At 38.5% G+C, this 25,342-nt stretch overlaps 1 long non-coding RNA gene across 1 annotated transcript; it reads right to left on the bottom strand.

Moving 5' to 3' along the window:
- Nucleotides 1-11,304: 11,304 nt before the first annotated feature.
- On the bottom strand, nucleotides 11,305-13,947 carry LOC137183850 (uncharacterized). Its single transcript, XR_010928555.1, has 2 exons — nucleotides 13,546-13,947; nucleotides 11,305-11,607 (listed from the first exon to the last, which is right to left on the bottom strand). It is a non-coding gene; the product is annotated as an uncharacterized lncRNA (long non-coding RNA).
- Between the last annotated feature and the right edge of the window lie 11,395 nt (nucleotides 13,948-25,342).

Below are 25,342 nucleotides of genomic sequence, written 5' to 3'. Positions count from 1 at the left end.
GGATGTACTGGCAGTGAGTGATTCCAGGGTACTCTGTAGGTTTGCATGGCTGTACGCAACTGTGAATTACAATAAATGTAAATACCAATGCTACAGATTGGACCGGTGCACATCTAGGAATAATGATTATAAATACTGTATTTGTGAGAAAAATACAAATATACAAATAGTGTGAATAAATGTTTAACCTCAAATGTTTTACTGTATCACCTTTAAACTGTAGCGCATTTAGATTGCTGCAAGCTATACTCATTTATGCAAGTTCTACTCCGGGATCAAACATATTTAAATGTTTGCCATCATGTTCTGTTTATCACAAGAGAAACTTTAATCAAACATTGATTGTCTGATGAAAATGTATCATGTTTTAAAACATCAGCAACTGCTAACAGAAACTACTTCTGTTTTAGTTTACACATGCATAATCAACACCTAAACAGTGTAGCAGTGCATAACTAGAGAATATGGTGATAATGGATGTTATTGTTGAAAACTTCCATAATTTACTTACATAGATTGTGATGCAGTCTTGATGCTGCAAGACTGAAAGGAAGAATACTGATATGTTTTCACAATACTAATATGTGGTTGTTGGTGAAACCTTTTATCTTTTCAGGAAGTAAAAAATACTGTTCCAACACAGAGCATTTAATGAAAAAACCTTACGGAGCAAGTGCACTAAGTGTGTGTCCAAATTTTGTCATGTCCACAGTCCATAACAATACAGAGACAAAAATATTCCCACATCGAAATGCATGATAACACACGTTCAGATATAAAAGCTCAGTGAATAAATAGCAAACACGAGGCTCACTTCAAAATTCTCATTTGTAGGATCATAGAACTTAGAAGTAACAAAAGGAGAACAAAGTTAGTATCCTTCAGATGTGACGGAGGGGCATTGATCTGTCCCTGTATGACAGAACCACAGTGAATACGACCAGAATAAGCTGCTTATATGCACTACTGCTGCTGCTGATTAAACAGGAATTAACACACACTTTACACACATTTTAGGAGTGTATATTTTAAGACTGACTGACTATCTGCCTTCCCTTGACCACACTGGTAAAGAAGTTTTGGAGCAGCACTGCAGGAAACAGAAACAAGAAATAGACTCCTCAGAGCATCTCATTGGCCGTCAAGAGGAACCTGTCTGGAAATTCTCCAAACTTGAAAATGGGTGCTTACATACTCCTGCATTGTACTATGAAGGAGTATGTATTGCTTTGCTGAACCGACAAATAGTGTAGAGTCAAAGTAATGCAAAGCAAAGAGATTTATCCAGCTTTTCACTTGGTAACCTTTTCACTTTGTAATAGTGTAAAGCAGGATTTGTGTGTACTGTTAAATTAAAGTTAAAGTATAACACCCTGTATAACATAACTGTAATTAAAGAAAAACCTTGTTTTAGGGCATTTCCTACCATCTTACCCTTACTTACTGGGCATGGACTGAGTTGACTGACACTCAAAATCAACACTTGCAATCAAAGCTCAGCAGTTATTATTATCAAACTGATATTTTTATCAAACTGATACCAACTACTGATACTTCTAAATGTGTTTTTTTAAACATACATCTTGATTTGATCATTATTTACATTGGTCCATGTGTAGCCTACACTAAAAAATCCCCCTCGCTGGCCAGTGAAACAATCTTAAAGGAATAGTTTGACATTTTGGGAAATTTTGCTTTCTTGCAGAGAGTCATGTATGTAAATATGAAGCTACCACCAGCAGTAAGTTATCTTTGCTTGCCTCCACAGCAGGAGTTTCAGCTCATTTCTACCAATACCTCTGTGCACATTAAGACACCAAAACATGTAATTCTAATTCTTTTGTTTAATCTGTACACAAACCTCAATGTAAAAACAACACATGGTTTTACAGGGAGTAGCAGTGACTGTTCAACGAAACGTCTGACTTTGGCGTAGTAGACCACTGTTGATTTCCTGTTTCCTGCTGACAGTCAACATTAGTCTCTTTTAAACATAACTGCTCCCTAACCAAGTGGTTATTATTGTAAGAGAATGTCATCTCAAGAAAAATGACAGGATAAGCTGTAAATGCAAGTGGCCCAAAACGACATACTATATATTTACGTTCAAGTGACAGAAGCCTCCTAATGGACGTAGTAATTATGACCAGAGTGAAGACGATCACCCCCTAATCTTAACCACATAGTCGTTATTGTAGCCATTAGGGATGTGCAGAGATCCCAGTATTTGTATTTGTATCTGTATTTGTTGAGGCAGCAAAACTATTTGTATCTGTATTTGTATTCGAATAAAAGTGGAAAGAGTCTTAAAAATCCTGTTTTTGTTTTTATTACACTTTTAATTTTAGAAAATTGAAGTGTTCTAATAAGTGTTCATGAATAAACTACCTTACGAAGTAGGTCCCCACACACAGACCTCAACTTATTTATACACCCATAACACAGAGACAGCACACCATATAATATGTAGGGAGGAACTTCAAAGGCAATTATTGCTTTGCATTTTTCATTTATTGCCTATTTTTTACAACCTAACTTGTGGAAAGGAGAAGGGGAACAACAGGAGTACGGAGAGTCCCTTTGGAGCACTTTGCATGTCAGTAGCTCAGCTTTATCTCTGGGGAACCCCCAACAAATAATTTTAAAAATATTTGTATAAAACAAATATTCGTATAAAACCCACTATTTGTGCTTTGCCGAATAATGTATTTGTATCTAGGCACACCCCTAGTAGCCATGATGATGAAGGTCGTCTAACCTTAAGGAAGCAGTGATTTTAACCCAAACCACATTTCCCTAACCTTAACCTCATGCTTAATTTACCCCAAACCATAATCTTTTCCTAAATCTAAGGTGTTTTTAGTGTCTAAACAGAACCAGAACCATCCTGCTGATTATTGCACCAGATTATAAAATGCTTCTATGTGTTGTTATAGAGTGCATGGAAAAACAACTATCTTTTTGTTTAATTAGGACTTGTTGTAGTGTAACCATGATGATGAAGATCCCCTAATCTAAATGAAGCAGTAATTTTAACCCAAATCAATATGTTTTCCCAACCTTTACTAAGTGCTTGTTATAAACATTCAAACCATGATCCTTCCCCAATGTTTGTGCCTAAATCTTAACCATAGTGTTGTCACATCATAAAACAGATGTATGTTTCTCACAGTGATTTGTAACGGTTTTTGGAGGTACAGACAAATCATGTCGTCCTGTTGATCCGTTGCCATCCACATTCATTGTTAGTCAATCTTTAAAGTTCCTCTTTGTGGTGACAATCACTGCTGTCGAAAGCGTAGTAAGCCGTCACTGAAGCCTATTCAGCGAGACCGTCTCTACTCTCTCTAAACTGATACACAGCTCAATGGAAACTGTCTTCATGTCAATCTCCCATTTTTTACTCTGATTGTTGCTTTATCTCCTTCATGCAATTTACAAGATAGTAGACTGGGTGCGTAATCCATTGTTCTCATTCTTTCATATCACCCTGTTTCATTCCCTTGTACTTCCAAGCTATTATTTATGATTATTATAGGGTTACAGGAATGTCAGAACACCACAGCCTCAACCCCTGTCAGTAAGTCTGTTGATCCAGGAACTGAGGCTTATTCTACTGTTGCATGTATTGTAAGTCATTCTGGATAACAGTTAAATGACTCGCATAAAAATGCTAATTCGGTGCCACTCAACGTTAGTCATTTTAATATTTTGGAGGAAGGGAGGGGTGGTGCTTTTCTTTTAGGGCTATATATATGCTCCTCTTTGACAGAACAGTGCTAATAATGTTGTTAATGTCATAAAAAGTGACAACTGACAGATGAAGCACAAGACGTACTCTGTGTGTGTGTGTGTGTGTGTGTGTGTCCCTGGAGATAGCAAACATGTCTCTGATAGAAATGACTTAAAGCGCTCATCACACGCCGGCTCGTACCTTTCACAGACGAACAAAGAACAAAGAAACCCCGGCAGTAAAGGCAGCCTTATTTGTGACTGTTTTTTTTTTTTTTTTTTTTTTACACACTTTCGAGGCATAGATGGAAATGGGAAAATGTCTGTTATCACACTGGATATGTTTACATGCAGCATAATAGGGTATGAATAATTTACTCTCACTCCAAATGACTCATTAACACCTTGGCCAGACCAAACAACCCCCTCCCTCGGGCCGAAGTTACCGAGCCTTCTCTCTCTCTACGATGTGATCGAAAATTCAAAAGTGATTCTGATTTTCTCGGACAAGTTGGACAGTTGTTAATTAGTTTGAATTTTTTAAATCATTTCGGGATGATCCAAATGAAACCTGCATGTCAGTGTTAATCACTGTGTCTTTTCATATTTTCCTTTATAGGCAAAGTTTTATTTACATCGCAAAGACACTCTTGTCATTTTACGGTCGGTTGACAGATGAATTTTTAGACATCACTACTGATTACACCCGGGAGAGAGATGCAGCCTGGCAGGGTTAATGACATTCAAATATGATAATTGCATAACAGAAATGCAAAATATAACTGCACATTTGCAGCCACAATTATCTAAATCCACATTGTTTCAATGAGATAATTTCATACAGTATATCACGTTTAACATTTTTATATTTATGGAGCACTTTTCTAGATACTTAAAGATTCTTTAGTAAGTGATAGTAAAACTTTCTTTGGGCATTATTGCCAACAGTGTGTGTGTGTGCATTCTCCTGCACATGCATAAGACAAACAAAATAGGGACCTACATGTAAAAACATTGCTGCAAAGCGCTAATAGTGGTCGAAAACTCCACAGGGTACCTTGAAAAGAAGATAGTAAGAATAAAGCAGTCACAAATGTGTGTGGGTAGAGTTTTATAGGGAGGGGCTGGCTATGAAGAGGTGATGATTTAGTACAGGAGTGATGTGGTCATGGGATTGGGCATGAGCAGACAAGCAGCAGCGAGTTTTGGATATTTTGAAGTTTATTAAGGACTTAAGAGGATGCACCCAAAAGAATACTGTTTCAGTAGTTGAGACTGAATTTGATAAAGGGATAGATTAGAGTTTCTGTAGAGAAGGAGACAGATGGGTGGAGACGAGCTATGTTTTTGAAGTGGAAAAAAGGCAGTTTTAGATTGAATGAGAGACTTACCGTAAAAAAAAATGACTCCAAGGTTGTGGATGAAAAGGAGTGAAAGACAGAGTGGAGCTGTTGATGTGTGTGTGTAATTTTGGGACCAGTGATGATCACATTTCTCACAGTTAAGTTTTGACTTCACCAAAATGATCTAAAAGGAACAAGTTTTCACTAATGCTGCTCTGGCTGGATGGGAGCAAATACATGCAGTCAGGTTCCAAAATCTTATGATAAACCTTTCCAGAAGACTAAAAGCTGTTCATCAGTCACACACAGGAGTGATGTTCAATTACTTTTGGCTACTTAGTGTATGTACACAAGCATTGAATCTGGCAAAGGTGCGAGGAATAAGTAATAAAAAATGGGGCACTCACTTGGTAAAGCTTCTTGCACCATGAAAGCAGAAATTCAGAAACCTTTCAGGTTGTTGTTTTTTTCCCGCACCCAAATGACACACTTCTTCCCTGAGACTTGAGGGGTTTCATCATGTGCCACTCAGGAGTTTCACAGAGCATTCACGGCACATTTACCTTCACAGATGTCAAGCTGTGTTTCTCATGCATGTACCACTGGAAAACAAAGCTCAGCTTTTGATGCTATGCAAGTATACGTCTACGGCAAAGCACTGCTCCTCACTTCTGCGGGTGACCTACCTTCTTGTACAAGAATCTTTGTCCCACCTTTGTGTGTATCAATAGATGCCTGAATCATTTATGACATGTTTATAAATGTTGAATTAATGTTAATCAATGCATGGATCTCTACACACACACTCACACACACTTGTCAGACCATGGTCACTTTTGGGGACATTACATAGAGGGGACACGGCTTTTGTCCCCAAATGACTGGTCCTAAGTCTGAAATTTGTCCCCAGAAGTAGCTTATGACAGACCACACACACACACACACACACACACACACACACACACACACACACACACACACACACACACACACACACAGTGGAACTTTACACTTGCATCTTCAAAGCGGGCTGAAAATAGAAAACAAGACAGAATTCATGCTGCTATGCATTTGACTTTAAATACACACTTCTTTTTTAAGGAGCTATATTTTTAGAGTCTCACTGAGCTTATAAAAGAAAAAACATTAATCACTGGCAGACATTTCAGACATGCACGCTCCACGAGGAGACTGGATTCAGTTCTGCAGGCTGAGTCGACACAGGAGTCCGTTCAAGTCAATGATACCGATAATAGTTAAGGTGAGACAGTTTTAAATGTTTACAAAAGAGGCTAAAACCTGAAATTCATAGCTGGCTTTTAAAAGCAAACGTTTATTTTACTATAGATTTTACTGATCTACTTTCAGATAAGATTTAGGGCCTTTAGGATGTGACAAACACGTAGCTCCTGAACTTTTTTTTTTAGAGCAAGAGAACTCTGCAGCTGAATCTGTTGGGTCAGCTCTTCTGTTAAACTGGAAATCCAGATTATTGTAACCAAAGGTGACTGCCCCTGCATCTGCTGCCCCAGCAATTAATGAGATGGGTCTCAGGAGTCACTGAGGCAGATCCCCGGATAGAGCTGTCCACTTTATCTTAGCCTACATGGAAACGTTGCAGGCGAGACAGTGATTTAGTACTCGGGTTTCCAAGAAAGGTCACAGCTTCCTGTACCACACCGCAGGACCTCCCCTACTGTATCCACCAAAGAGTAATGGGGGCTGACTCTGCATGCTCCACAGCTAACATTAACATTTTTCTTTTTTGACATGCTTAAGAATTCTTCACTTCAGATACTGTTTTCCAGCAATACACTTTGACACAGTGTAGAAAGTGCCAACTGGGAGTGTACTGTGACTTTTTTTTTTTTTTTTGAGAAATAATACACTGAAGTTTACCATATTGTAAACTTAACTCCATAGCCCATGTTTCAGCAACTACTGGTATTTGCCTTCTTCAGGGCTTAGAAGAAAAAGCTTTACAACATCATAATTATAGTTACCAAGGCAACCGGTTGTGAAGTGAATAGACCATTGAATTAAATTAAAATAATTTGCACAGTATAATCACAAGGCATTGTTAACAATATACATACAAACCTTTTATAGGTATAGTTGCACCAATAAAAATTACACATGGAAAAAAGGCCACACAGTGTGAGAAGAAATATCAATCTCAATATGAAGAGATAAATATTAACCTAGAGGTCCACATTAATATTTTCACATGAGCTATTGAGAGTATAGCTTTACCCATAATCTCTGAGGAACGCATGTTGATGCCGAAACATCAGCTATAAAGTCTACATGGCATAAACATCATTCTAAAGTGCACTGGCCTTATGCTTGATTTTTTTTTTTTTTTTTGTTCTTTTAACCAAAAGTTACATTTTGAACTTAAGAGCCACAAAAAAAGATTTCTAATTTGACTTTTTTTGGGGCAAGAAACAGCCAATCACCAGGTTTAAAATGTGGTCACCTGCACCACTAATGGCGTGCGGAAGCTAAAGATTCTGAGAAAACTGATTTTACAGTCTGCAGTGCAAGTTGATTCAGTTTTAATTTCTGGATCACCTTTGAGTGAATCCAGCAACTATGGCGCCGTGTTTTGTTTACAACCTCAACAGTGAAGCGTTTTGAATTCATTTTGCTCTGATTCACACCTTTGGCTGGCTTCTTCTCCATAGCAACGGCAGCTGAGGGTCATGGGTATTGTAGTATTTTTAGCTGTCCAGACTGCCAAAATCACAGACAAAACATGATTTCTCAAGAACAAAGTTGAACTAATTGAAACTGGTGGTCATAATATAAACCTGTCCTTTCCTGTGTTTCTATGTTAAGTAATATCGAGGATATTGTAAAGAATATTCTGAAATGGGAATACAGAATGGAGAAAAACCACCAGCAGTCCCTTCCACTTTGCAACTCTATACTGAGGCAGCCATATTTATTTGCCTTAAATGCAACAGATATCCCAGTGCACAGCGTTACTTTACTGAAACAACAGAAATCTGTCTGTACGGGAAACCGCTAGAGCGGTTTAACTCTAACGGATCTGCCTTTGTGACAGAATAAGATGTCACAGAGATAATGTGCCATTAACAATGACATTCAGCCTGTGCTGCTCCTCCACTGCTTCATGGTACAAGTCTTGTTCATAGCAGCAGGGAGAGTAAGTTCACTCCCAGCACACTCATCAAACCACTCACGTCGAGCCATAAAAAGAGGACAACTCTTGGGCTTTTAAGAGGAAAACGCTCTCAGGAATGCTCTGCAATCCATTTAATGTAATGACTACGAAACACACACACACACCATGTGATATGAGGATAATTCTACAGAGACTAAATGAAGCTACTTACAGGGTGCTGGTGAGAAAAAGTCTTGATTGCACTGAGATCTTGGTATCGCCTCAGGCTGCATAATCTACACTGCAAGCACAGATGGTTGATGGTGCGGTGTAATTTTAACAGTGTTCGGGAGGGGAACCTAACCAATCACGGTGCACCATTTCAAAGCAATATGTCAATTTCTTGAAAAGTTAAACAGAAACTCAAGATGTGCTGATATTATTATGTGAATTTAAAGCATTTCCTTAATGAGCTGACCTTGAGTTGACATCAAAGGGTCTGTAGCAATTGACCACTCCTGTTTTATCTCCGTCTTTGATCGGCTGCCATCGATCTCGGCTGCCTGTTAAATGAGCAGGGGACACCATTTATTCTTCGGCCTCTTTCATGGGATATAGATCAGTCATCCAGGGTCGTCTGAGATGGCCTCCCATGTGAGATCTGACTGAGATGCGGCGAGGAAGCGATAAATTGAGGTTGCTCCCAGACAGGAAAGACTTTAGTTCCGAAGGTGACGTGGTTCACATGCTGCCAGAAGAAAACCCTCAAACTTCATCACTGAGCTCTGTTCAACCTTATTCAGTTAGCTGCTAAAAGGTTCATTCAAAAACACTAAAATTACTTTTTTGAATATGATTAAATCTTATTTTTCTTATCTGAGATACATAATCTTGTCAGACATTATTTGCATCATTGTATTTGGTTTATTTGGTTGATTAGACTTGTATTTGTGCTAAGTGACATTTATTTCTTGAAATTTCTATTTTAAATTCTTGAAACAAGTTTAGCAAGTTGTTTACTACCTTCTAGTGAAGCTCCTCACCATCAGGCGTAAAGAAGCAGAATTAATGTCTAAGACTTCATGTTCTGTTAGCTCTATTCTATCATCTAACTCCGTCTATTAACTAAATTAAACTGAATTAAAAACACAAAAATCTTATTGTTTCTTCACTTAGATGTTTGAGCTTCACTGTGCAGTGAAGTAATGTATGTGCAGACTGGGAGAAAGTTTCTCTGCGCTCATCTTTAATCTCAGTTAAAGGTGATACCTTTAAGCATAATTTGTGACATCACAACTAATTTCGAACCAAATCACGGTCCAATATGCATCTTAGATATCTGCAACATGGAAACTTAAAACCTCCAAAGCACACACTAGGAGTGTGCCCGAATACAAATACATTATTCGGCAAAGCACAAATAGTGGGTTTTATACAAATATTTGTTTCATACAAATATTTTAAAAGTTATTTGTTGGGGGTGTTCCCCAGAGATAAAGCTAAGCTACTGACACAAGCAAAGTGCTTCCAAGGAACTCTCCATAACCTGTTGTTCCCCTTCTCCTTTCCACAAAGTTAGGTTGTAAAAAATAGGCAATAAATTAAAAATGCAAAGCAATAATTGCCTTTGAAGTTCCTCCCTACGTATTATATGGTGTGCTGTCTCTGTGTTATGGGTGTATAAATAGGTAGAGGTCTGTCTGCATGAGGCGATGAGTAAAGTTTTAGCTCAGTATTCAGCGCAGTCGTCTATGATCTGGGAGACTCCAGTCCTTCGTAAGGTTGTTTATTCATGAATACTTATTGTAACACTTTAATTTTCTAAAATTAAAAGTGTCATAAAAACAAAAACAGGATTTTTAAGCCTCTTTCCATTTTTATTCGAATACAAATACAGATACAAATAATTTTGCTGCCTCAACAAATACAGATACAAATACAAATACTGGCATCTCTGCACATCCCTAGCACACACACAAGACTGAGAAGTGACTTTTTAGTGATGTTTGAGACATCTTGCATCCAGCAATTAAACTTTTGAAATGAAACATATTTGCATGTTCATAGAATCTGGAGTTTTCAATTCAGGAAAATTAGTAGATGTAAGAATATTTGTAAGTAGTTAATAAAACTTTTATTTTTATGTCCGAAAACATTTTTTACTAGACTCAAGGCCAGGTAGTGTTTCAATACTAGTTTCAGGAAATGTTATCATATTATTTTTGGCTAATCCATTGACAGATTTTTCTTTTATTTGATACTAGCAGACGATATTTAGCACGTTTGTAGAAGTGGATGTTTTGCAAAATTTTATAACTCAAAGGAAGCGAAAGGAACAGCAAACCGCTACAGTGTTTACTGTATCATGTGATGTCAATACCTCTATGGCAAAGTGTGTGTGTACAAAATGTTAAGGTATTGGTCAAAGCCAGCAAACATGTGAATGTGACTGTGTAGGTGTCTGCTCTGAGCTGATAATGCTCTCAGCTTGAGCCTGCGACAAAACTGCACAAACGCCTTTTAAACTTTGATTCAGTGGAATGGAGTTCCACTATTATCTAAAACCCAGAAGCACACTTCACCACTCACACACCCTCATCACATTCTGCCAATAGAGGGGTCGAACTTTTCAAAGAGGCTCCCCACGAATATGTGCTTTTCTGTCTCGCTGCTTTCTAGTCACTGGAATTAGAGAGAAAACTGATCTTCAAAGACATTTCTGTTCTTTAAATTATTTGAACTGCAACAAAACACCAGCAGGTATGGCTGAACCTGGCTGGCATTATCTGTTAGTGTCACAAAGAGCATCGGCAAGCACTGCAAGGCTGTCAGATGAAAACCCTCATGTGCTCAGAAAGTCAACTTCTGAACAACTTCAAAACAGATTTCAGATTCTGCTGTGGGTTTTTAAAGGGTTTCATGGTTAATTGATCATGAACTTATAAAAGACCTCATAATCCTTGCAAATTAGATTGCTTAGTTAGCAGATTAAATGATGCAGCACCTCATGCTCGGATAGGAGCTTGATATTTTGCTCCGTGGTGTACTGACTCCTTTACCATCTAATGTTTGTATGGTATACTGTAAATTCACAGTAAATATTCTTTTGATGTTTTATTTTTCACTTACTGGAAAAAAAATGCATTACAGGGAAATGACACTGAAGCTCAGAGTTATTGTATGTATCCACTGTAGCTGGGACTGGCTGTGCCCAGGAATTAATGGGTGGTCTCAGCATTACAGAGTCTGTTTTTCCTTCTCCCAGGCTGTCCATGGAGTGCAGCATTAACTGGTGTGAGTCAGAATTTCAGTGTATTTTGGTTCACGTGCAGGAGGATTGTTAATGAGGTGGGATTGCCGTGCAGATCACCATTAGATCTGTTTCCTGTTGAGTCCGTGCACCTGACGAAGACAAAGTTCACAAAGATATGAAAGGAAGAAAAAGGCAAAGATGATGAAGCAAGGCCATGTCTGCTTCAGTGTCTGTGGTCAGATAATTGGGCTCTCAGCATGAAAATAATATGGCTGGGATCAGGTTTGTCTTGGTCACAACTAGTCATTCTTGTTGTTTTTCAGTGTAACAGACTTTATAGTCCTTCTGATGTGTGAAATTTTTAATATGTTACATTGAGACAGAGTAGCAGTGTGTTTGTGTTGTAGTTTAACAACAAGGATAATAGGTAGAAAATTAGTTTTCAGAGTCAGTAAGCAGTGTATAATAGTCATGTTCCACACATTACAAAATTAGTTCATAGTTCAAAGATCCCAAATTCATTAATACATTTTCAAAAAAGAAGCAACAAGATGTTGACACATCAAGAGTCAACAGCTAAGCTAGCTGCTTTGTGAGGACGCTAATTAGCACAGTTGCTAATTAGCACTAAATATAAAGTACTGCTTTGGTTGATGGGAATATCCTTAGTTTTTCAGGTATTTGGTCTAAAATTTGACCTGATAGTGGTGCTAGTTGAAAAGTCGAGGGATCACCAAAGTTACTGCAATTCTGTGCAAAACGTCATGGTAATTCATTCAATAGTCATCGTGATATTTTGGTAAAGGATGTTGCCATCCCTAGAGCCCCACCGCTAGCGTGGCAGCATTTCACGAAGGTGTCTGTACATTATGTGGCTGTTATTGAGCTGTTTATGACATACAGACATAGTTTACCATGAAATATAAATATATAAATACAATTACTTAAATCATTTGGAAGCTTCAGCCAAAAGCAAACAAAATATGTTTCAAACATAATGACAAAAAATGTGACTTGTAAGTTCGCAAACCTCAGCCTCTAACCAGAATGGGTTCGGTAAAATGAAATTTTATCTTTCACAAAAGTTTAATTTTAGTGTTTAATGAGTTTTGGTCGAGATTACATTATTCAAAATAACTGTGTCAATTGGTAGAAAGAGATAAAATGACTAATTTAACCTTCACATAACAAAAAACACAGAATACTCCACAAGCATTTGTTACACATTTAAATTCAATTTTACAAGTTTGACTTTTTCCACCAAGTTTTGTTTGTATTTTTTAGTTCCACTGCGGTGCTTTTAAATGCTTATTTTCCCCTATCATTTTACTTTTGTTTACTGTAATAATGTGGAATGTTGCCTGCTAATTTAAAGCCAAATCAACAAAATCACCAAGACTTTAGTTTCGGATTTAGTATGATGAACAGAAATAAAAGACCTCAGCAGGCGTTCACTTGGCAATCAAAACAACAAAGCTGTGTCATAATTTGTTCTCATTCTGAGCCGTCAATCATTTTTTGGAAAACGGGGCTTACTGTATCTCATGCACTTCATAATCAGCTTGTTCCAAAGACCAAAACACACACACAAACACCCTGCTGAACTGTGCATTACCACGGCTTCAAAAAACACCTCCAGGCAGCTGTGAGCGAGCTGATGAAAAAGTAACAGTCGTACATGTTACTCAGTGATACAGTACAGCAGTCTTATGGGAGGTCTTTCATGGTAATATGAATAGCTGTGACCTTTCACTGAAGCCCAGGCACTAAATCATTGTCTGTGCTCTATGTTTCTATATAAGCTAAGATAAAGTGGACAGCTCTGCCTCGGGGTCTGCCTCAGCAGCTCTACAGACCTCTCTCATTAATTGCCGTGGCAGCGGACAGTCACCTCGAATCAACTGATTAAGCTAATTGAAAGAATGAGATTCTACAACAAAAGACAAGTTATCCAACTGATAGTCGCTTCACCCATAAAACAAAAAATGACCTCAGATAGTTTTATCTACCCAGGTGTTAAGATATTTCTGTGAGGTTTTAGCCTCCAGCCCGATAAAGTGGAGGTGAATCAGCAGAACAGCACTCACCCATCCTCCCAGACGTCCTCTCTCTGCAGATTCTGAATCACACTCTTTCCCCCTTTTGTCCCAGTGGAAAAGAGCCATAATTCCTACAGCCTCCAAAGAGCTTTGTCACTTTTTTTTGTCTTTGCTGAAATGACTAATACTCCAGTTTTTCTTGGGGATGACAGCCTCTTGATCCAAACCTGCTCAATCAGCTGTTTAATGGCGCTGGCTGGCTAAACCCGCAGAGATCACATCACAGTCACTGAAGAAAACTTTTGCTAACTTGCCAGTTTACTGCTTATTACAGTAAGGCTTGCTTCCTTCACTACACTACTGTGCTGAAGGTCAAGGTTCATGAAGTTCAGGGGTCATGCAGCAAATGTCAAGCAATATATTTTGTGTCGTTCTGGAGGGCATAGAGCAACGGCCTATAATATCTGACTTGTTGGATTACCCCAAAGGTGACACAACACCCTTTAAAACTTTTGAGTCCCTCCGCAAGCACTAACCTCTCTGAAGGATTTAGTGGTCACATTGCAGCTCCTCTGGGTTATCTCAGTTTGTGCCTGGAGACCACAAATATATAACACAAAGTCTGTGTTACAAACTGGCAGCAGCAGAAAAAATGTTGGCATTTAGCAGCAGGGGAAATTTAACAAAAGATGCTATTAAGGGGCATTTGGGGAAATGTAGGATCTGGCAATTTTTGGAGCTTGATCCATACAAGTCAGGATATCTAAGGCTCAATTTTGACCATTCTCTTTTTTAAAATATGTCTCTTGCAAGCCTCCCAACTTTTAAGAACAAACAAACTTGTCTATAATTTGTTTTAAATGTAAGCACAGTTTCAAATGCCAGTACACTTGACTGACAGACTGTGAAGACTGTTACTATTATTTGATACATATTTTTGTTATATATGTATCCAGGACACCCTGGAAATCCATACTGAGATTGAGTTGATTATCTTGATGAGGCATGCTGTGAACAGTTTTCATAGGGAAAGACAGCTATTGATTTTTTTAAAAATGTAATTACTGAATGCCGTGAGCACCACAAATGAAATTCCAATTATCTCTACGTTATTGGTGTGAAGACAGAAATCTCAGAGGTGGATATCTCAAAACCTGGACAAATTAAACCAATACTATTTGCATGGCTAGATACCAGTAGACCTGTACTCTGCATGTATGCGTCAGCTATGGTCGTATAGAGTTTTAGACAATATGTATTATATATAACATTTGTTAAACATGATTTTCAGTAATTTAAGAGACTTACTGATGCTAATTTGACTGTAATATATGCATAAGAGGCTTTGTGCAGCCACTATTGAGGTTCACACATTATTGACACAGTTATTATGAAAATATCAGCAGTAATTCTGAGTCATTTTCATATCTCTATCCCAGGATGACAAGGGGAACAAGGCTTATTAGTCATATGGCTCATATTGGATTTGAAATGACATTGAGTTAAATGCCTACTGCTGAGTGGCAGGCTAAGTAGAGATCACTTTGAGAGAGAAATTTCTTGTAAAGTGCAATGTTCACTTGATGACTTAATTGTTCGGCAAGGCCAGTCAACTTGAAAAACCCACTGCAACACAAAGCAATGCAATTTCAGCTTTCGATTACAGTCAAAGTTTAAGAAGTCAGTGGAAGAAACAGCCGTCATTACAAGTGGTTAGCCTTGATGGGCGTCTTCAGTTGACTCTTAAAACCAGCCATAATGCTGCCATTGAAACACATGCTGCTATGCTGTAGCACAAGAGCACTTGAGGAGAAAGGGAATATCTGGGATGCTTTACAAACAGAAATGGGCCGATTGCGCTGTACTCCACCTGAAATTAGGCCAGAAACTCATGAATTTTTCTCAGCTGGGAGCGGTTGAAGAGATGTGCTTCGGGACCATTTTAAGCAGCCGCACCGCATGCGCTATTTGCCACATTTTAGCAACTATTTGAACTGCTTTTTGCATCACAGATGGAAAAATAGGAGTGTTCTCCTCGCTGCTGTCAAGGCCACTTTAAAGCTGGCGAAGTTTGCAGATCATGTAAAAAAACAAACATTTGATGATCTGTCCTCAGAGGGATTCCTTTCAATTATTTTGGCAGCATTTGAAGAAGGAGGAAGATGCCATGCTGTCTAGTTTCTGTCTGTGCTTAGAGATTGTTCTCATACTGTGTTGTTACACAGTCACCATGGCACATTTGAATTTCAAAGTTTGCTCTTCCCAAGGAAAGTTTCCAGAGTGACTTTCACAAAAAAAAAAGCTGTGAAAAGGTATCTTTTTTTATTATTATTATTCACTCCATTGAATCCTGAGAGACATTGTTTGTCAGTGCCAATTTAGATAGAGTCCCCTCACATATGGTGCTTTAAAGCTAGATAAAGATATTCAAACTGATCTGCAATCTCAGTTAAAAAGATATTTGTCGTAGCACTTCCATACTGTTATGATACAGCACACAACCATACATCAGATAACATATTGCATTGCAGTCATTTTTACAGTTACGATTCAATTATTTATGAAATGTTTGCTGCTTTTTAGTTAAGAGACAGTTTTCACCTTATAATCTTAGCAGTAGATGTTCCTCTCACCTGAATACCTCAACATGCTTCATGTATGAGATGAAGCATGTTGAGATGATAAATAAAAAATTCTCAGATAGAAGGAAGGACTGAATTTGAATGATTCAGCAAAGTCTCCGTGCCAAACTGCATGCCATCTCCTCTGCAGCTGTGTGTGCGCGCTGTGTTGTCCTTGAAATAGTTGCCATTGCTCTTCCATCTTCTTTCTTCTTCATCCTCCTCGTCTTTAAAAATATGTCGACTAGTTATCGATGTAAGTAAATCAAAAACATGTTATATTTTATTTTTTGTTCATATTTTTTTTATTATTGAGAGGAAATCTTTGGAGTTAAATCAGAAATGCTACTTTAGCCTCCGAGCCTCTGAGTGGGCGGGCGAGTGTATGTGTTTGATTGACGGCTGAGCCAGCAGGAGCAAGAGACGAAATGTAAACAAACTGTAGCTTACAAGCTTACAAGTTAAGCACAAGCAGTATTTTTGCTCACCATGAAGAATAACAAGCATAACATTTAGCATATAAACTGAGTGATGAGTGTTTCAGTTGTGCTACAGCCATCTAGTCTACAAAATGACATTTGCAGTGTACGTTTCCACCGAGCAAAGTAAAAAAGAAAAAAACAAACACACAAACCTGGGAAACTAAATCTCAGTTTGACTTTTGAGCAAGGAGCAATGCACAAATGTCTACATCATCAATATAATAATAATAGTCATTTGTGTGGAGTATTATTTCTTTAAATTTCAGTTTCAGTTTTTGAATTTTAATATTATTACTTAGAATTGTTCAAAGCTAAACTTTGAACATATCAAATGATTTCAAAAGAATTTGGATTCAAATAGAGGATTCAGTGCCATGCTCAGTTTCAATAAAATACTATCTAACTCCAACCCAGACATGGAAACATCAAAGACACTGTGTTGAATGTCAGGTGGATCAGAAAAGGACGGATATGCACCACCGACTAGGAGCAACATTTGGCGTAATTGGGAAACTAGCCCTGCATCCTCACACCATGAAGCCCAATTGATTTTCTATTCATTCATCTCTCTGTTCCTGAAATTCAGCTGTGGAAGAGAAACGGCTCCCAGAATCCCTCAGCTCCTCTGGGAGCAGCTCTGTTCTGAGGAAGTGATGTTCCTGTTGTAAAAAGGAGGCCAGTGTGGATGTGTGTTTGTTGGTGCACACTCATATATATATATATATATATATATATATGCACCCTGTCTTTATCTGTCTTGCTCTTCATGTTAAAGGCAATGACTCATGCTACATCAAGGGCCAAAAGACAACCAAGGCACAAGCTGGAGACCACCTGCTGGGCTGGAGAGCAGGGCAAGGGGAAGTGGTTCAGCCTGACATCCATCTCGACTCTGATTCATTATCGTCTTTATAAGAGCAAAAGGTTGCCATCTATGGATTCTGTGGAAGGAGTGTGTGATGCATTTGTCCGCCTACTATCCCCCCAAGGCTCGGCAACCCTTTTCTCCCTCGCTGCCAACTCTAAGCACTGTTATTTAGAGTGATGCATTTCCCTCTGCCTTTCTGCTGGAGTGGACTCTCCATCACCTACACAAACATGCACCCATACACACCAACAGGACAGTCACATACACGTGCCCACGAGTGTGTGAAGACATACATACACACATGGATGCTAACACAAACGGACACACCGACACAAACCTACACACACATACTACTACTACTCGTGTCTGGCGAAGGAATTGGAGCGGACACGTCACAGTATCCAGGGGCAGCAGATCCTCTCCTGTGCAGCAGACCTTTATTTTAGACAGGCTGCTACTTTGCTGAGGCAAAAAGGTAAGCTTCTGCCACTCTAACTCTCTTTGCCTGTGCTCAAAATGTTTCAGTTCAATTTTTTTTTCTGATTAGGAGTAACATTTAAAAAAATTCCCCTCCAGACGACATGGATATGTGGAATAAAATCCGAGTATTTCAGTGCAGTATCCATAAAAATGACATTCTGTAGTGTACGATTCACATCCGGTGGCAACAATCATTGACAATGCAAGAAGTAACACATCCTTTATGTAGCAAAGCAGAGAGTACAAAAGTTGTGTGGAAACCATTTTCCCCAAACTTAACTATAACCAAATGTTTTAGTTGCCTAACCTTAAAGGAGAACTCCACCAATTTTACACAGTCTTGGCTCACTTTTCACATATGCAGTAGTGCTCTCCAGGTCTTGGAGAGCACTACTGCATATGTGAAAAGTTGTAAAAAGCTCCAGAGGGAGTTGCACAAGACTACAAGTTTGAAAATGAAGAAAATATCTGCAGATATGGAGTTAGAAAGATGTGAGGTTAAAAGACCTCTGTAGTCCACTTCACATCTCTGCTTGTGGCTACATTAGCTGCACCTATCATAATGCACTCGAATCTTCATCTGAATTGTCAGAAATTGCATTGTGGGTAATGTACACACCAGGTTTTGACAAGGAAGAAGAATGCATGGGTAAAAATGACAATATTCCTGCTACTGCTTCATTGATTTTTGATTCTTTTTAAAAAGTGTTATAGAACTGCAACGCTAAATTTGAGGGGTGCTCTTTAAATTATACCTTAACCATAATGTATTTGTCAGGCACAGATACTGGAGAGATACATAATTTTCGATAAGTTGGCTTTCAAAACATAGTTAACACAAAAGAGACCACAATATAATAAAATAACATAAGTGGAAGGCAGACAATATGAAAAACAAGGACATAAAGGACAGGAAAGTGATGATACCGACTTAGTCAACATGACACTCAGGCATGGAGATCCACGGCTTACAGAATAGACCTTATCATCCTTAGTAATGATGGTGGGACAATCCCTACATGAGAATCTGAGAATTTTAATCCTAAAATAACTTTAGCATTATTTTATGTTTTGGCTGAGCCAAATCTCTGAGATAAGTTGCAGTGATGGAGAGAAAGGCTCCATTCAGCCAAAGCAAGGCACTCGCTAAAACCCAAAATGTACCTGAAATAAGCACGAAGAAGTGGTGGTCCGAAAACAAATCTGACATCTTTCATTAGTGTCTCTCTGAGCCTCTTCAACATCGCTGTCAGCTCATATTGTTTTCAGCTATGGTTTGCATCCTGGAATAGAAATGGACAGTCACAGAAAGAATCGAGTGGAAATGTGGAGCTGAGCATGAAGGCCTGTAGAGGGAACGTCTCTGCATTTGTTCCACTCTTTTTTTCTGTTCTCCGTACCTCCGTCCTGTCCTGGTTTAGGATCCTCACCTCTGCTCAACAGGCTCCTCTAGCCATATGGACTCATCTGCATTTCAGGGTCTCAGCCAGTCAGTGAGACACTCTTAGGATCCTCCTTTAATGTTTCAGCGCTCAGCGGCCCGGCTCTGCAATTTCTCAGCCAGCGTGGCAAGGGGAGCTAAAGCGCTAAATTGCTGTCTGGAGATAGTCACTGGCTCTTAAAAAAACAACCCACTGCGCAACCCAGTGCATATTTAATTCCTGGTTAATCAGCGGGGGCGATAGCGCATTTAAGCAGATTAGTCCGACCCTTATTCATCCATAACAGGGCAGATCAATGTCCGTCCATTTTGTTGGAGGAGATCACTGGCATGTGACTGGCTGTTTAGCTGGCCATTTACTTGCCAATAAGATTAAAAAACCTTACACTCCCATGTATTGTCATTCTACTATTATCTGTCTCACATACTGCTGCAGCCATGCGGTGTGCTGCCTGATTCTTTTGGATGTCTGGTGAGCACCTTTTATCTCTAAAATGTCATCTTTTCAGGAAAGAAAGTCTTCTTATGAGCAGTGCAGTTTTGACTGTTTGGTTCTGAAAGGATTTCATGAACTCAAGTGGTCAGAAAATGTTCTAAAATAAAAAAAAAGCACAATGACAAATGAAAACATAGTCCTTCAGGACTGGAATGTCATGGTTTTCAGCAGGTCTGTTGACTAATGTCCTGCTCTGTCTTACTGGTGAGGTCTTGTCGTCCTTGTTTAAACGTCTGCAAGTGTGTCCTTGGTGTGTCTTTGGGGTCACTTAGACTGTTTTGCTTTAGATTACAGCCCACAACATACAGAATAATTACTTCATAGTTACGGTGTAATCTTTTGTACTAACGGTGTAACAGTACTGTACATACCAATACATATATTTAGGTATAGGGGAACAAGATGTGAAGTTATGGAATAAGGGGGTAACAATTTGGGAACTTACAAAGAACTTATACTGTACTTATTAATAAACTACTGGCTACCTATTCTATTATTACATAGTACAGCATGAACACAAAGCTGAGGAAAAATCTGGATGTTTCAGAGAAGTGGAGTGATGATTTCCGTGACCTTATTACCAACATAATACCAACAAACAGACAAACAAGTGCAAATCAAATAAGTGACAGAGGTTTGGATGGAAAAAAGCAAATAAAAGCAATGCCATAGAGACAATAATAAATAATACTGTTATTTTTAACATAGGTGGGTAATAATCTGAATATATTTATTGGCACAGAGCTTTCTGTTTTGTGGCTCATGTCAAATGCAGCGTTAACTGAACAAATGAAAGGTGCTGTTGGACTGTTAGCTTGATAATCATTTTTTAGCTACCAGATGTTCATGTCCTCGCTAACACTGTGCGCCCAGCTTGAAGAGCAAAGCGTTACCCTGCAGTTTTTGCAAGCTAACGGTAATGATTGCTCTAATAGTAATGTAATTACATTCAATGTAATACAGTATAAAACTTGTCGGTTTGTGTCTGTGAAGCTGAAACATGTTCACGTGATTTTATTCACATAGCAACCTACACTAAACTAATCTGCTACTGCGCTGGCTAAACCTTCAACACATCCTCATTGGAACTTGTATTAACTTGTGATTACTTAGCTGGCAATTAGCAACATATCAAACATGTCGTAACGTAATGCTACAGGCTTTGTCATTAAAATAAAATAAAAGGGAAAGTCTCCCATGCTTCTGACTTCATGCCTTATTGCTAGATGACAGCTGTTGTTACAAGCTTGTCCCACAAGATAATTGGAAATTAACCTAAACTTTTTATTATTATTATTGTGCCACATATTTGGAATAGTTTGTTGACAAACTAGAAACAAGACGTTGATTTTAGTTAGTTAGTTTTCTCTATATGGTCAACATACGGCCAAGGTGCACCAGCTTCTTTCCCCTCGACTCAACCTGAACCCTGTCATCTTCATCAGAAGTGGAAAGGAAGATGAAGAGCAAAATGAGGAAACAATACAAGAAAAACAAAGAAATAAAGAATTCAATGCTACTTGTTCCTTAAAGGTTTCTAATTTATTTTAAATAAGAAGTGTGTTAAATAAAGGTTTTAAGGATATAAGATTTTGTTTTGAATATTACAGAACATTACATATCCTGTAGTTACCATGTAACTACATGTAAAAAAGGGAGAACTACCAACATAACTTACTCTGTAACTACAGAGAACAATGTGAGAACAGTTTGTTTCAATTTTACTTGCCTCTGCACATGGAAGAACAAACTAAATTAACTGCACAGTTTTCAATCAGAAGAGTATATGAACCATATATATATGTGTTCTGAGTCATACCTCGTGTTTTATCTCGCTTTATCTGTATTTATTTCCTGGAATGAAAGGAAGCTGTGCACAGAGATGAAAAAAGGTAACCTTGCACCTTAATACAGGTCAAACACAATTGCCAGGGAGAAGACTTTCAACATTTTAACGACTTCAAAATTGTCAATGTGTTTACACCAAAACACAAGTGACTGACATCTTCGGTGGGTGAATTCTGTCTGCCGATGGCAAGCGGAGCCACGAGGCGATAAAAGAGCGTCCAGTAATGAAGTTTGCCGGTAGGGTAAACAACAGCTGAGACAGTCTTCAGAGGCCGACGGTATCCATGACAATAAACTGTCCCCTGGGCCTTTGTTCTGAAGTAAACGCACAGATGTACCCTGTAGTTATTTTAAGTACCCCAAAATGATAAAGGAACAATGTAGTTTGCCTGTTTGTTGGTAATAAGGTGCTGCGGAAGTCATCACTCCATCTTCCCTGAAGGTTCCAGATTTTTGCTCAGTTTTATGGTCATATTGTACTCTGTAATGATAGAATAAGTACCCAGCAGTTAAATATTAACTACAGCATAAGATCTCTCTAAGTACCAGGTAGCTGGTAGTTAAAAATAACTACAGTATAAATTCTTTATTCCATAACTTCACGTCTTGTTCCCTTGTACCTACATATATGTATTGGTACATGCCGTACTGGTACACTGTTAGTACAGAAGATAACACTGTAACTACAAAGTAATTGCGCTGTATGTTGCGGGCTGTAATCTAAAGCATTACCAAAGTAAGACTGTTCAAAAGATCACTTCAGGAGAAGAACTTTGCCCTCAGTCATATTTTTCTGAATAGTCTATTACATCGTAAGCTTTGGTACATTTTGATTGCTTGTCTTTGTGAATCTTGTGTCTTTGTGTTTTTACCATTTAAACCTTTAACCTTTAGCTTTTAGCAGCACGGCTAAAGGGATGGCAGTGTCGGCCATTGTTCTGTCAGACAAGTTAAGTATAATACTGTGCTCACCGTTATTATTGTAAGAATTGAAAGCACAAGAAAAAGCTTTATAACAGAGCACATAGGGGCCAAGGACATATGTCAAGCTTTGAATCCTGTTATTTTACACAACAAAAAAAACCTTCCTCTACTTCCCTTTTTACAAGAATTCTCATTTTGTAGCCGATGTTCTTTTTTTTCTTGTTTGTTTGTTTAGATGTTCAAGTAACAGTTTTCCAGGGATCGCTATCATGTCCTCGGAATGTTTATCTACCTGAAGAGACTGAATATTTACCTTTAAATTTTACTGCTTTTGGGCAAAACAACATATGCAAAAATAAATAAATCAAAAAAAGATAATTAATATTTCAGCACTGGAAATTAAATGGCTGGCAATGTGGAGAGAGCTTTGAAACAGCCTTTACAGAGGGGTTGCTATAGGGGGGTCAGCATTTATACAATCCTGGTTCCTGACCTGCTGCTTTTTATGATTGCAAAGTTTGATCAAAACAGTTTAAAAGTCATCTTAAAGAACATGTTCACAATTTTTCAAGTCTGTTTTAAAACAATTGTGAGACGCCCCTATATGAACATTGAAATAGGTTTTTCTTGCCATAATCAAAATCCATAAGCCTCCTTCTGTGCAACAATACATTTTTGCATGAGGACTGTGGCGTTTGGCCAACGCATCACTTACATTGCAAGTGCATTCAGAGGGAATCTTCTAATGGTCAGTATGAACATGAGGAATGATTACAGCAAGCTAAACCTGTTTCAGTCTTCATTTGGGCACCTGGCTATTAATTTAAGACTGACTTTATCTCTCTGCTGGAATCACCTTTACATTGGGGCAAAAAAATTTAAAGTTAAAGAATAGGTTCATAATTTTTAATGTCCACAATTACTACAATGACTGAGGTGAGTATGTTAACCAATATATATATTGGCTGACAATAAAGCCCAAGAGTTTAGTAGGGCTGTCCCCAATGAAGAAACCACTGTCAGAGGAAGAAGGTAAAGTAAAACTCTGTATATTATTATTGACATTACAAGATAATTCACTGTCAGCCAGCCTAAATTAACCTCATAAAACCCATAATAGTTGGCATCTGGCTAAAGAGCCACTGTCTGAATATCCAAGCTCTCAAGTCTCTCAGAGTTCATTTGTCTCTCCCAGAGGCTCCAGGGGTCCTCAGACCATGGAGAGCAGAGGATGAATATGCAGAATGCTGCCAAGTGTCTTTATTCTAGTTTCTTGCTTCTTTGTGTCAGTGTTACCAAAAGTAGAGCTGTCACATTTCTATTTTCAGATGTTTTTTTTTTTTTTATCTCATTAAATAGACCAACATGTATCACAAATAAAAAAAGCAACCTTGAGTGGTATGACGCTAATCCTCAGAGATTACAACCAGCGGAGGAGGCGCAATATGCAGGAATATGATTAAAACCAATGCAAGGAGCCAGGGTCAGAAGTCGTTTCACTTGGCAACTGAATATTCATCAATTTCACCCTTAAACCGTGCAATGATTAATTGAACCTCCAGTGTGATTAAAATATGAATGAGTTCCTTTCAAAGCCTAAACTCTCAGGGACAGCACATCCAAACTGAGCAGTTCATGTTTAATGCATGAACCACTTATTGGTTTATCTTAGTGAGATGACTTTCTGCTGCCAGGTATTCTCTCCTCACCGTCCACCTCGAAGAGTGTACAAGTTCTATTTCTCTGAGAGTTTATTCCAGGCACAGATCAAAGCATTTAAAGTGTCATTGTTGCCCTATTTGTCACACTTTCATTGTTTCCCCAGTCATTTCTCTTTAAAAGAAAAGAAGATGCTAGGTTCAGTTAGCAGGCATGTGACTGGCAAAGGACAAAAAAGCAGGAAAACATACAGAGCACAGTACAGTTCAGTTAAATCAGGAATTCCAGATTAATCCGGAAAAATCACATCCCTGAGTGATGCTAATGAGGGAAATGGTGTAGATAGTGCCATTTTTGCAAGAGCACAAACATTCCCTCATTGCCCTGGGCGTTGTGTCTCGGCCCAGTTGTGCAGCCAACCAACCTGTGGTTCTGACCCACTTACTGGCCTCATCCGTCACACCGAGAGTCCTGGAGACTCTGATTCATTTCCTATGAATCCCATTTATTCCTCGCAGGTCGTTATGTCATCATTACAGACTTACCTGCTCCATCGTGCTGGAAGCAGGCAGGCTGCATTTGAATATTTCATTATAGCATGATAATACTTTAAATATGCCACAGGATATGATTTATACAGGTCAGGGAAGACGTTAAGACATTTCTGTCCCTGAGTATAATTGCCGCAGGTTGCGATCAGTGACCTGACATACGAATGTATCTTTATATGATGAATTATGAACGGTTTGGAAAGGGTAAATTCACTGTGCTGAGTATTAGAGCAGCATAACTCTTGTTCTTTTTGCAGGCTGCTGTTCAAGTAGCAGGAGAACATATATGTGTGGATTTCTTTGTTTTAAACCCATAAGGTTTGGATTTGTTTGGTGGATGTAAAAATGGGCCTTGAGTTAATTTTTCCTCTCTCCAAATTGAATAGGGGATCACAGGGCTAATTTGGCCCATAAGGAGCTACACTTAGACACAGACTCCCCTAGAGCCTCAGAAGAAGTCATCCATAAACCACAC

The sequence above is a fragment of the Thunnus thynnus genome, chromosome 5 (genome assembly GCF_963924715.1).
Source record: "Thunnus thynnus chromosome 5, fThuThy2.1, whole genome shotgun sequence".
Lineage (NCBI taxonomy): Eukaryota > Metazoa > Chordata > Actinopteri > Scombriformes > Scombridae > Thunnus > Thunnus thynnus.
This window is presented reverse-complemented; position numbering and strand designations above follow the sequence as displayed.